Below are 12,368 nucleotides of genomic sequence, written 5' to 3'. Positions count from 1 at the left end.
TGTTCTTGTATACTTGTTGGTTAACAATGCTGATTCAAGTAATCCCCTGATCCCGAGGTCAACAAAGGACAAGGTCTGCATGACCCTAACATGTAGCCTGAAGGCAGGTTGGACATTAACTCTCCTACAGAGGTTGAAGAGGTTAAGGCAAGAACAAGAGCACACGAGACGGCCATTTTAGACTACAGGGTGACTTTGTACAATAAACTAAAATGGCGGCTTCAACCTAAAATGGAGGCTTGATTCACTTGAGGTCACGACGTTGTAATACGGATTTCCTCGCAAAGCGACTGGGCATAGGCCAACATATACAATGAGGACGAAACAATATTATATCAGTTCTAACATAGGGAACCAGGCTGCACCTCACTGAGGAGGTCCAACAAGGCCGAAACATGTCTGAAGTTGCTTGGTTTTCTGTGCAGAGGGGACCTGGCCTAGCAATTTGGGCTGGGCTGCTACCATTGGTGGCGGCAGCTGACTGATTTGCACATGGCTGGACCCCTTTTGCAATGGCGCAGACGGGCTAAAAAACGGTGGTGTGGAAGGTTGCCCAGAGCAATTGCCAGTGGTTCAGATTCATTCGAAACCTTCCACCCATCACTTTTGTGGTCACAGTTTGTCTCTTCATGTGAGAGAGGGCATGCCCAGACGTGGGTCCCTTGCTCACTGCGCCATAGGGAACCAGGCTGCACCTCACTGAGGAGGTCCAACAAGGCCGAAACATGCCTGGGGTTGCTTGGTTTTCTGTACAGAGGGGACCTGGCCTAGCAGTTTGGGCTGGGCTACTACCATTGGTGGCGCCAGCTGACTGATTTGCACATGGCTGGACCCCTTTTGCAATGGCGCAGATGGGCTAAAAAACTGTGGTGTGGAAGGTTGCCCAGAGCAATTGCCAGTGGTTAGATTCATTCGAAACCTTCCACCCATCACTTTTGTGGTCTACAGAGGTCAGGGCATGGCATATTCCCGGGGTTATAAATGTGGCCGCTGATTCTCTTTCTCGTTTGCAGCTGGCAAAGTTTTGAGAAAATCACCCAGAAGTGAGCACGAGGATGACACCTTTCCAAACGCAATGGTGGGGCTTGATTGGAGAGATCTGAGCACATTGATCAATGCTGCACTGGCACCAGACACTGTGCGAAGCTATAGAAGGTGCTGGGAGCGGTTCTTAGCGTTTCAGAATGGCACCCTGCCTGTGGCTGGGAAGGAATGACCCGTGCAGGCTTTTGTGAGATGGTGTTGGCAGCAAGGAAGGTCCAGATCTTGGGTTGTCTATCATTTGGCAGCGATTGCGCACTTCTACAAATTAGGGGGCAAGCCCGAGCCCACAAAGGAACATTATATTGTCATGGCGATGAAGGGTGGGCCAAGCAGGTTAAAACCAAGCCCGATGAAAGACGACCCATTGATATGGGGAAATTGCACAAGTTGATCAGGATTCTGGCTGGGGTGTGTAGGGACGAGTACGAGAAGGCATTGTTTTCAGCGGCTTTTTCACTGTCATTCTTTGGGGCTCTAAGGGTAAGCGAGTTGGTGCCGGCCAATAAGGAAGGTAAAGGTCTGGGTTTCCTGAGGAGGTGTGATAAATGTGTGAGGGGCGAGCAGATGCACATATTTATCAGAAAATCTAAGACTGACTGTCAAACGGGAAATTATATCGTGCCTCCTATTGTAATGAATATATGTATATTGGCCTACACCAAGCTGCTTGTAAGCCACTTGCGAAGAAATCCATGTTACAAGGTGCCAACCTTAGAATCAATGTAAGCTGCCATTTTAGGTCAAACCGCCATTTTAGGTTCTCTCTGCAAAGTCACCCTGTGAGCTAAAATGGTGGACAGTGTCATTCCGAAAATGTAACATGGCCGTCTTGACCTCTATGTATAAACTAATGTGTAACTTGCCTGCAGGCCACTTGTTAGGGTCATGAACTGAGACCTTGTTCTTCGTTGACCTGTGTGTAAAGGATTACTTGAGCCAATAAAGCTAATGCGCGAGCATATGTTACGAACAATGTATTCAAATACTGAACTGAGACATTTGTTTAAACTACATTGTATAGATGTTTGAGAAGGTCTCTATAAGAAATCCTAAAGTACACTGTAGCCATTGAGGCTTGGTGGTGAATACATTAAAAGTAAACCCTAAACGTATAGATGTGTGAACTCGGCACGAACCCTAGATCTGTAATGTATTAATGAATATTAACCCACAGTGGGGTTGGACAACATGTTTTCATAGGTATATAAGGTGCGACTATTCTAATGTACAGTCCCACTCACTGAGCACACCGAACAACGCTGGAGTTCGTTGTGTTGTACTGAGGGCCGATAGCTATCTGTTGTTTTGTCCTTTCAAACTGTTCAGTATAAAATAAAGATATTTTGTATGTTCCTTTGTAACCCGTGTTCAGTGTATTTCCTTATGGGGTACTCAGCCTCGATATTTTCTCTTTGTTTTCAAATGTCGAGGTGGGGAATGGCAGAACCATCACACTTGGAGGCACCCAGGCCAGCCCGGTTTTCCCAGTTGGCTGTGTAGCCACTTCTTTGAAGTGGAGGACCCACACGGGGGACGGGGAACCTGTTTAATACATAGGGACGGGTCAGTGCTGAGCCGTTTTCAGTTCAGGAGAGTGATGGACATGGCTCTGGTGAAAACAAGGTTTTCAATGGGGGTGCACGGGACCCATTCCTTTAGGATAGGGGCAGCCACATCAGCGGCGGGGATGGGTTTGGGTACAGAGCCGATCAAACGGATAGGGGGTTGGAAATCTGGTTGTTTTAAAAGATATATCAGGCCGGAAATAATTTAGTGCTAACGGCTTGCCTCCTGATCTCCCGCCTCAGTAGCAACGACAAAAAGAAGGTGACGGTCCGTCTGTGTGGTGGGCCATTCATCTGTGTCAAGGGCCGGGGCCAGCTGGACGCCCAAGCAAGAGGAGTTGACCGCCGGGGAATACCGGGTGCATTGGCATGGAGTGCCTGGGGTGAAATGGACACAGCTGCGTGGGCACATGCACAAACTGCTGGGTAAGCAGCGGAGGCCCGCTGTGTTGGTGGTGCATCTCGGGGGCCATGACCTGGCCAGTCTAGGGAGGGGAGTCCTGCTGAGGGAGAGGGTGTCTTCTTTACAGGAGTTATTGGCAGATATGGGGGAGACCGAGATCGTATGGTCTGAAATCATCCCGAGGCAGGAATGGAGGGGCGCTGAGAGTCATGCAGCGGTGGAGAATTCAAGGAGGAAGTTGCATTGTGCGATGGGTACATTTTGCAGCACATCAGGCATGGATTGATCAACCTTAAAACTACGGAGTACTACTTAAGAGACGGAGTGCATTTGTCGGCGCAGGGAATGGAATAGTTTTTCTGGAACATATGCACCAAAGTACTGGAACTATGAGCAAGGAAAGGACGGAGCCACGGTGGGCGGTAACCCACCTTTGGCGTGGCGGTGTTGTGGCAACCAATGATAACAGAAAGACTCCGAATGCGCTATTGCTAAACCGGAAGGGGCTTCGCTTATTCTGTACAGCGCCTCCTGGGAGCCTAAACGGTGGGGGTGTCTGGCGGTAGCAATTGGGGCTCAGCTTCCCCCCAGCAAACAGCGCTCCCCCAGTCTGCAAATATCTGCAGGGGCAGGCGGTTCTCAGACTCGAAGGTCTTGGGGGAGTTGGGCCTATGATGGACATGGACAAAAAATGGGGTCAAGCAGGATGGGGAGCAGTCGCCACACCTGGATGGGGAGCAGTCGCCACACCTGGATGGGGAGCAGTCGCCACACCTGGATGGGGAGCAGTCGCCGCATCTTTGGAGCTTACTGTGGTTGTATATTTGTGAAAATAAATCTGCGGCCTTGTTATGCCAAACCATAGGAAAATGTCTCATTCAGCACCTTACTGGATGGGAAAGGAAAGGGGCTGGCAGGAATGAGAAATGGGTGATGCATATGGCATAGCTAATGGACAAATGCCCAGGTTATAGGAGTCGCCTGAATCACTGCTCTGCCAGGTGAACTCGCCCTCACCCTCCTCGTGGCAATGAACAGGGAAACAAACTTGCTCAAAGTGAACTGGGCGGGGCAACTGCCCCTTTACCCTGCCTGAAGGGGCGCGAGGAGGGCCTGAAACAGCCAAAATAAAGATGCAATATTCTAACAGGTGCGGGCGCCCTGAGCATGTGTGTAATATTAAGTATTACAGCACCAGCCTTGGGGCGGATCCAAGAGCATCTCAGCAAAGGAAGGGCTTCCTGAATAAGTGCCATCTCATTTCATATTCAGCAAAAAGTGGGGGTGTCCCCCTTCTGTGAATATGACGTGCATTGCCCCTCACCCCTCCCCCCATGGGAATCTTTTCCAGCACTTCTTCATTGGTGCAGTACAGTAACACAGAAACAATGCGCGCTCATGGAACGCAATGCGAGGCTCCCTCGCCATGTAGTGGAGGGCTCTGACGCTCGAGTACCGCGCGGGGACCCCTCAAGCGCTCCCAGAGACAAGCGCCCCTGTTCTGGTGCCCTGGCTGCAGCTGGCACCAGCTGTCTGCCCTCCCGCGGAGCTTAATGTGGCGAGGCAGGCTTCATGCCTCGGCCCTGACACACACACAGCTGCCACGGCAAGGACGGGCGGGGGGTGTAGCTACTAGCCAGGCGCGGGAAAGGGAGGCCCATGGGGAGAGAAGGTGTGGGCGAGGGGGGCACACCCTGACACCCAGGGGCAATCGAGGATCCTGTAGCGGGGTGCTGGAGACCACAGCAAGAAATGCAAGGGATGCAGAGTGCTAGGGATCGAGGGCGGGGGAATGGCACCACAACCAGGCATTAACGGGAAATGGAGTATCCGGGGTAGAAGTGCCCCCCAAATGGACAACCGTGGAATAGAAAGGACCCCAGGGGGTGGGAAAGGTCCTTCGCACCCCGACGTCCATGGAATAGAAAGCAGCGTAGAGCACGAATGCCCTGAACCTACAGGGCTTTAGACCTCCTGCCACATTTCCCAGCCTCAGAACCTGCCGCTGCATGCATCCATTCCCGGGGTGGTGGTAGTGGTACTCAGCGGTGGCATCACTGTGTGTTACCTGCAGGAGAGGACCTAGCACCAATGCAGCCTGGAGCGGGAATGCTCAGGCCTTCATTTCCCAGCCTTGGAACCTGCTGCTGGGCATGCATCTCTTCCCCGGTGGTCGTGGCGGTACTCAGCGGTGGCATCACTGTGTGTTACCTGCAGGAGAGGACCTAGCACCAATGCAGCCTGAAGCGCCAATGCTCTGGCCTTCATTTCCCAGCCTCAGAACCTGCCGCTGGACTTGCATCCCTTCCCGGGGTGGTTTTGGTACTCAGCGGTGGCATCACTGTGTGTTACCTGCAGGAGAGGACCTAGCACCAATGCAGCCTGGAGCGGGAATGCTCAGGCCTTCATTTCCCAGCCTTGGAACCTGCTGCTGGGCATGCATCTCTTCCCCGGTGGTGGTGGCGGTACTCAGCGGTGGCATCACTGTGTGTTACCTGCCGGAGAGGACCTAGCACCAATGCAGCCTGATGCGCCAATGCTCTGGCCTTCATTTCCCAGCCTCAGAACCTGCTGCTGGGCATGCATCCCTTCCCCGGGTGGTGGTGGTGGCGGTACTCAGCGGTGGCATCACTGTGTGTTACCTGCAGGAGAGGACCTAGCACCAATGCAGCCTGGAGCGGGAATGCTCAGGCCTTCATTTCCCAGCCTTGGAACCTGCTGCTGGGCATGCATCTCTTCCCCGGTGGTGTTGGCGGTACTCAGCGGTGGCATCACTGTGTGTTACCTGCAGGAGAGGACCTAGCACCAATGCAGCCTGAAGCGCCAATGCTCTGGCCTTCATTTCCCAGCCTCAGAACCTGCCGCTGGACTTGCATCCCTTCCCGGGGTGGTTTTGGTACTCAGCAGTGGCATCACTGAGTGTTACTTGCAGGAGAAGATTTGGCCACCAATGCAGGCTGGAGTACGAATGCTCAGGCCGTCATTTCCCAGCTGCAGAACCCACTGCTGGACATGCATCCCTTCTCGGGATGGGCATACCGGTACATAGCATTGGCTTCATTGCGTGTCATCTGCAGAAGCAGACCTATGCTCTGGCTGCCCCTCCCTCTCCTCCGCCTTTCTCCTCTTTCGCTCCAACCACCACAGACAATGTTTCTAGACTAGTCCGATCTATGAAATCGTTGTCCAAGCACGTGCTCCCCTGCTCCTCTAGAACCATCAAGGACCACATTGCCAGCCTCGCTCCAGCCTTGGCCGATTTCTAAAATCACTCTTTTCAAACTGGTTCTTTCCCCTCTCTCCTCAAGCACTCCCTTGTACACCCCTCCTTAAAAAGCCATCTGCCAATCCCACCTGTCCGGCAAACCAGCGCCTGGTCTCTATCACTCCTTTCCTGGGAAAACTGCTGGAAAAGCTGTCTATCGCTCAGCTTACTCTCCACACCGAATCTGTTGGTTGTCTCCATGACCATCATTCTGGCTTCAGAGCTGCCAGAGGCATGGAAGCGGCTCTCCTGAACACCCATGAAGATCTGCTCTCTAAACTCGATTCTAGCCTTCCCTCTGTCCTCATTCTCCTTGACCTTTCCCCTGCCTTTGATAAGGTCAATCACGCCATCCTTATTTATTTATTTATCCATATTTGTAGAGCACACATCAGCCCAAGGCATCGTGGCGCTTGTTACAGAGAATGAGCATACTTAGGTACATATCAGGAAACAAACAGGCATGGTTGCTGAGAACTGTGCATGGAACAATTTAAGGGTACAGGAACATTTTGAGGGAACAGGTAGGGAGGAGTGCGGGGGTGCACCTGGGAGAGACGGCAGGTTAGTTGAAGAGAACAGTTTTGAGGCTTCTTCTAAAGGCAGGGAGAGAGGTCTCTGCTCTGAGGGCAGAGGGGAGTGAATTCCACAGTTTAGGGGCTATGTATGGGAATCCTCTCCCTCCTGCTTTGGCTCCGTTGATGCGCGGAACGGTGAGTACGTTAGTGTAGTTGGATCTTGTGTGCCTGCCTGAGGAGGATCTGGATAGCGTTTCTGATAGATAGGGTGGTGCTATGTAGTTCATGCATTTATGAGTGGTCGTGAGGATTTTGAATGTGATGCAGTCTTTGACTGGGAGCCAGTGAGCCGACTTTCTAGCTTGTGAGATGTGGTCTCTCTTGGAGATACTTAATGCAGCTCTTAGTGAGTTGTTTTGGGTTATTTGGAGTCTATTTAGGTTTTTCATAGAGGTGCCGGCTAGGAGTGCACTACAGTAGTGGAGCTTAGCTCCTATGGTGGCTCGAACTATGGAGGGACAATTTTCCTTGGTTGGGAAGGGTTTAGTGGCGTTGATGAGTGTTAGGCAGAAACCTGTGCAGTTCCCTTAGGGACCACTGCAAAAGACGTAAGACTACAGGTGTTGGCAGTAAACCCAATTGGTAGCAGTCTGTACCACCCAGATTTACCTGGTAGCTGTGGCTGAGCAGCCAGACTTCTCTCAAGAAGAGGTAGACAGTATATAGAGTATACAAGATAGGTACCAAAGTACAGTAGCACAAGCAAACACTGACCAGAGCTTTTGGTATCAAGTATATAAAGATTTATTTAAAGACACACTTAGAAACACTCTAGGACTATTATTGTAAGCAAGTTCAAAAACACAGTCACTATTAATATATATACATCCCTTATTCCTTATTAGACAAGTCTTAGTTAACACCACTTATTTCCAGACAGAGGTGAGCGCTTAACTAAAGATGGCATTCCAATAAGTTAAGAAAAAGGGAGGGAAAAGGCAGAAATTAGAAACAGCACACAACACAATACTTTAGAAGCACTCAGCAAGCAGGAAAGTCAAAGTCTACTTGTGAGCAAAAAGTTCAGAGGCCAGGCTCTCTCTTGGAGAGAGTAGAACACGAATGCACCCAAGATCACACAGTTTAAAAGGCTTGGAGAGTCTTGCAGAGAGTTTAAAAAGGAATCAGTTCAGCTCAGAAAAGTTCAATTAGCCAGCCTAGGGCCAACCCAAGTGGTAAATTGAGGATTTAAGAGACACCCCACACAGACCGTTGCGAGGGAGGCCAGGCGGACGCAGTACCTTAAAAGTGGAGAGAATCCTCCAGCGGGGGCAGTTGTTCCTGGCAGCAGGTGCAAGTCACGGCGTCGTCCAGAGGAAGATATGGTCTCGACGTGGAGGAAAGCTGAAGGTCGATGCACTGCCAGGGATGAAACCAGCCGCGGAGTTCTCCGGTAAAAAGGTACTACCCTTTTATTCGCGGTAGTGGAAAAACGTGGTATCCCGGTTGCCGGAGTGCTTGGCACAGGCAAGGCGGCCACGAGATGATCCGGGAAGGCGAAAAGACGGGCAGATTGGTTATCCCCACAAGTCAAAGGAAGAAGACTCTTTGGGATGAAGATCTCCTCTGTCGTTGGAAGAAGTGGCGAGTCGGTTCAGCAGGGCTCCACCGGTGGTGTCATCGTTGCAGGTCGGCTCAGCTTCTCCCTCTTCGGATTCTTTGGTCCTGTGGCGAGTCTGAAGTCTCAGTGCCCAAAGCCCTGCTTTTATGCAGAAAACACCCATTCATCAGTCCTAGCTGTCACTCAAACATGCTAAGTGGTGAGCCGGGCGGCTCACCACTGGGCCAATCACACAAGAGTGCGACTTGAGTTGCCGAGGCAACTCAGTCCAGGGTGCCTAAACCCCCTCCGACACCCCCTGGGGTACCCAGACAGAGTGGCACCACTTTTGGAGGCTTCTGTGGAGAAGCCCGCCAAAAAGTGGAACAAAGGGCTCGACTTGGGTTGGAGTCACAGAAGCGAACACAAACGCCATTTTGGAACCGAGTTCTGGCAAAAAATACCAACCGGTGAATTAATATTGAATAAATAAACCGGCGGTATGTTTGAGGCTATGTTAAAATGTATTAGCCTCGAACAATGGGAAAATCCCCTAGGAATATATTCGCGGTTGAATATAAAAAGTAGTATCCGCTGCCACCAGCCAAAACTCGCTCAGGGGGGGACTGGGCAGTGCCCCCTCGAACAACAGACCCAGGGGAAATTGAATTGCCCCTACCAGTACGCCCACAATATGATGGTTTGTACTGGTTCTGTTAATAATTTAGGACTAGTAAAGCCAATGGTGACTTTACATGCCCTGGGAGACAGTAGTCAGTCCCAGGGTACGGAGTCTATGTTTGGGGGTCACTATGACACCCCTGTGTTATGGCACGGAGGGTGCTGTGTAACACACATACCAAAAGCACATGAAGCCCTATGGAGTAAAAGACCCCATAGCCCATAAAACACATACAAAGTCAAAGGATATCTCAAATCATGTCTAAGAGTGGGAGAAAAAGAGTCTGACTCTTAGCAGGAGAAAAAAAATAAACCCCAAAAATCCAGCAAAGCTGCTGGGGGACTCACTAGGTTTGGGAAATTAGCCTTAACAGAGAATTCTCCCTAACACTTGCCCCTCCCCCCCCCAGACTAAGGGACAGGAGGATTGAATCCACTCCTGGATGAATCTCATACCTCTAGTCGATGACATACATCCTAGAGAGACCATCAGCATTTTGATGGTGACACCCTGACCTGTGCTCAATGGTGAAATCAAACCCTTGCAGGCAGATTGACCATCTCAGTAGTTTTGGGTTTTCCCCCTTCATTTGCATCAACCATCTCAAGGGTTGGTGGTCAGTCTGAATGACAAACGTAGAACCATACAAGTATGGCCTAAACTTCTTCAGTGCCCACACAATAGCAAAACATTCTCTTTCAATTGTTGCCCACCTTGTCTCAAGATCCTTCAGCTTTCTGCTGATGAAGCAAATGGGGTGCTCCCTACTTTTCTCATCCAGTTGGTTAAGGACGGCACCTATACCTACATTAGAAGCATCTGTCTGCACAATGAATGTTTGGTGATAGTCAGGAGCTCTCAATACTGGTGCTTGGCATAGAGCTTTCTTCAGGTTTTCAAAGGCCTGATTGCACTCCTCATTCCATTTGACCTTCTTAGGGAATTTTGGAGAGGAGATTACATTCAGTGGAGAAGCTATGGTCCCATAGTTCTCTATGAAATTCTTTAATACCCAGTGAGGCCGAGGAAGGCCCTCACCTGGGTTTGAGTAGTAGGTGTTGTCCAATTTTGCACAGCTTCAATCTTACTGAGCAAAGGCCTTATTTCTCCATCTCCTACCTCATGCCCAATGTAGACCACCTTACTCTGACCAATCTGGCATTTACTTGACGTTATGGTCAGATTGGCCTGTCCAAGAGCCTGCAAAACATGTCCTAGGTGGTTAACATGCTCTTCCCAGGATTGGCTGAATACTGCAATGTCATCCAAGTATGCCATGCAGAAGTCCTCCATCCCAGCCAGAACCTGATTTACCATCCTTTGGAATGTTGCAGGTGCATTTTCCAATCCAAAAGGCATAACCTTAAATTGGTATAAGCCAACTGAGGTAGAAAATGAAGTTTTCTCCTTGGCATGGTCTGTCAGGGCTATTTGCCAATAGCCTGACGTAAGGTCAAATGTGCTGAGGAGCTTGGCTGAACCAAGTCTATCCACCAAGTCATCTGTCCTTGGCAAAGGGTGGGCATCAGTCTTGGTGACTGCATTAAGAGCTCTATAATCCACACAGAATCTCAATTCTTTGGATCCTGCCTTTGGTACTAACACAACTGGGCTAGACCATGGACTCGTAGAGGGCTCTATTACCCCGAGATCAAGCAACTTCTTGACCTCCCCTTTGATGTGGGTCCTTACATTTTCTGACATTCTATATCCTCTGCTTTTGACTGGCAGACAGTCACCAGTGAGTATATCATGCTGTCCCCAAGGGGTCAAGCCTGGTGAAAGTGAGAACAGGGAGGCAAACTGATTTAACATAGATTTGCACTCTTCTTGTTGCTCGGGTGTCAGATTTGAAGAGAGATTTACTCCTTCAATCTTTTCACCCAAGTGTAAGCCTCTGAGGAGATCAGGGAGAGCTTCACTCTCTTCTTCCTCTTCGGTTGAAGCTAGAAGCAAGGCTCCTACTTCAGGCCTGCAGACATAAGCCTTTAGTCGGTTGGTGTGGAAGACTCTAGGAGCTTCCCTGGGTCTGCCCAGATCCACCAGATAGTTGACCTCTCCAAGTTTACCCACAACCTTGAAGGGTCCCATCCATTTATCTTGCAAGGCCCTCTGCCTTCTTGGGATCATAACTAGAACTAGCTGGTCTTGAGTGAACCCAACCATGTTAGCCTTTTGGTCATGCCAATGCTTGACCAAAGCTTGCCCAGCTTTCAGGTTATCACTAGCTTCTGCCATCATGTGTGACATTCTCCTCCGGAGACCTATCACATAGTCAGTCACTCTGACTGGCTTGGGGGAAGGAGCACTCTGCAACCCCTCCTTAATCAGGGCCAATGGACCTCTGACTGGATGGCCATAAAGAAGTTCAAAGGGAGAATAACCTACTCCCTCCTGAGGGACTTCTCTATAAGCAAAGAGAAGGCATGGCAATAGAAGGTCCCACTTTCTTTTAAGGGGATCTTCTAAAGCACCTATCATGCTCTTCATGGTTCTGTTGAACCTTTCTACCAATCCGTTTGTCTGAGGGTGGCAGGCGGTAGAGAACTTGTAAGTAACTCCACAGGTTTTCCACATGGCTTTCATGTAGTGGGGCATAAAATTTGACCCCCTGTCAGAGATTACTTCCTTAGGAAACCCAACCCTGGTACAAATACCAAGGAGGGCCTTAGCCACAGCCTGAGCTGTAACAGTCCTCATAGGAATTGCCTCAGGGTACCTAGTAGCATGGTCTACTACAACAAGGATAAACCTGTTGCCTGAGGAGGTTGGGGGATCAAGGGGACCAACAATGTCAATCCCTACCTTCTCAAATGGGACTCCCACAACTGGGAGAGGCACTAAAGGTGCCACATTCTTGGAACCAACCTTACCAGAAGTTTGGCAGGCGTGGCAGCTCTTGCAAAACTTATCTATCTCAGCCCCCATTTTTGGCCAATAAAAGTAGAGTGAGAGCCTTTCCTTGGTCTTCTTGAAACTCAAGTGACCAGCCAAAGGAATCTCACGGGCCAGTTGCAAGAACTGTTTTTGGTTGTCTTGAGGTACTACAAGCCGCTTGTAGTCTCCAGGTGCAGACTCAGTTGGTTCACTGTAGAAGAGGCCATCTTCCCAGTGCAACCTATACTTCCCAGGCACTTGCCCATCAGCCTGAGAAGCTATCTGATGGCGAAGACCTTCCAGATTTGGACATTCTCTCTGTCCCTTACTGAAGTCTGCCCTGTTGGGTCCACCTTCTGCCAGTAAAGACTGCAGCTCAGGATGGTCAACAGGATCCAGATCTCCAATGAGTTC

Source organism: Ambystoma mexicanum, chromosome 11 (genome assembly GCF_040938575.1).
Source record: "Ambystoma mexicanum isolate Mex_15411 chromosome 11, UKY_AmexF1_1, whole genome shotgun sequence".
NCBI classification, from domain to species: Eukaryota; Metazoa; Chordata; class Amphibia; order Caudata; family Ambystomatidae; genus Ambystoma; species Ambystoma mexicanum.
The sequence above is the reverse complement of the archived record's forward strand: the minus strand, read 5'-3'. Positions refer to the sequence as shown.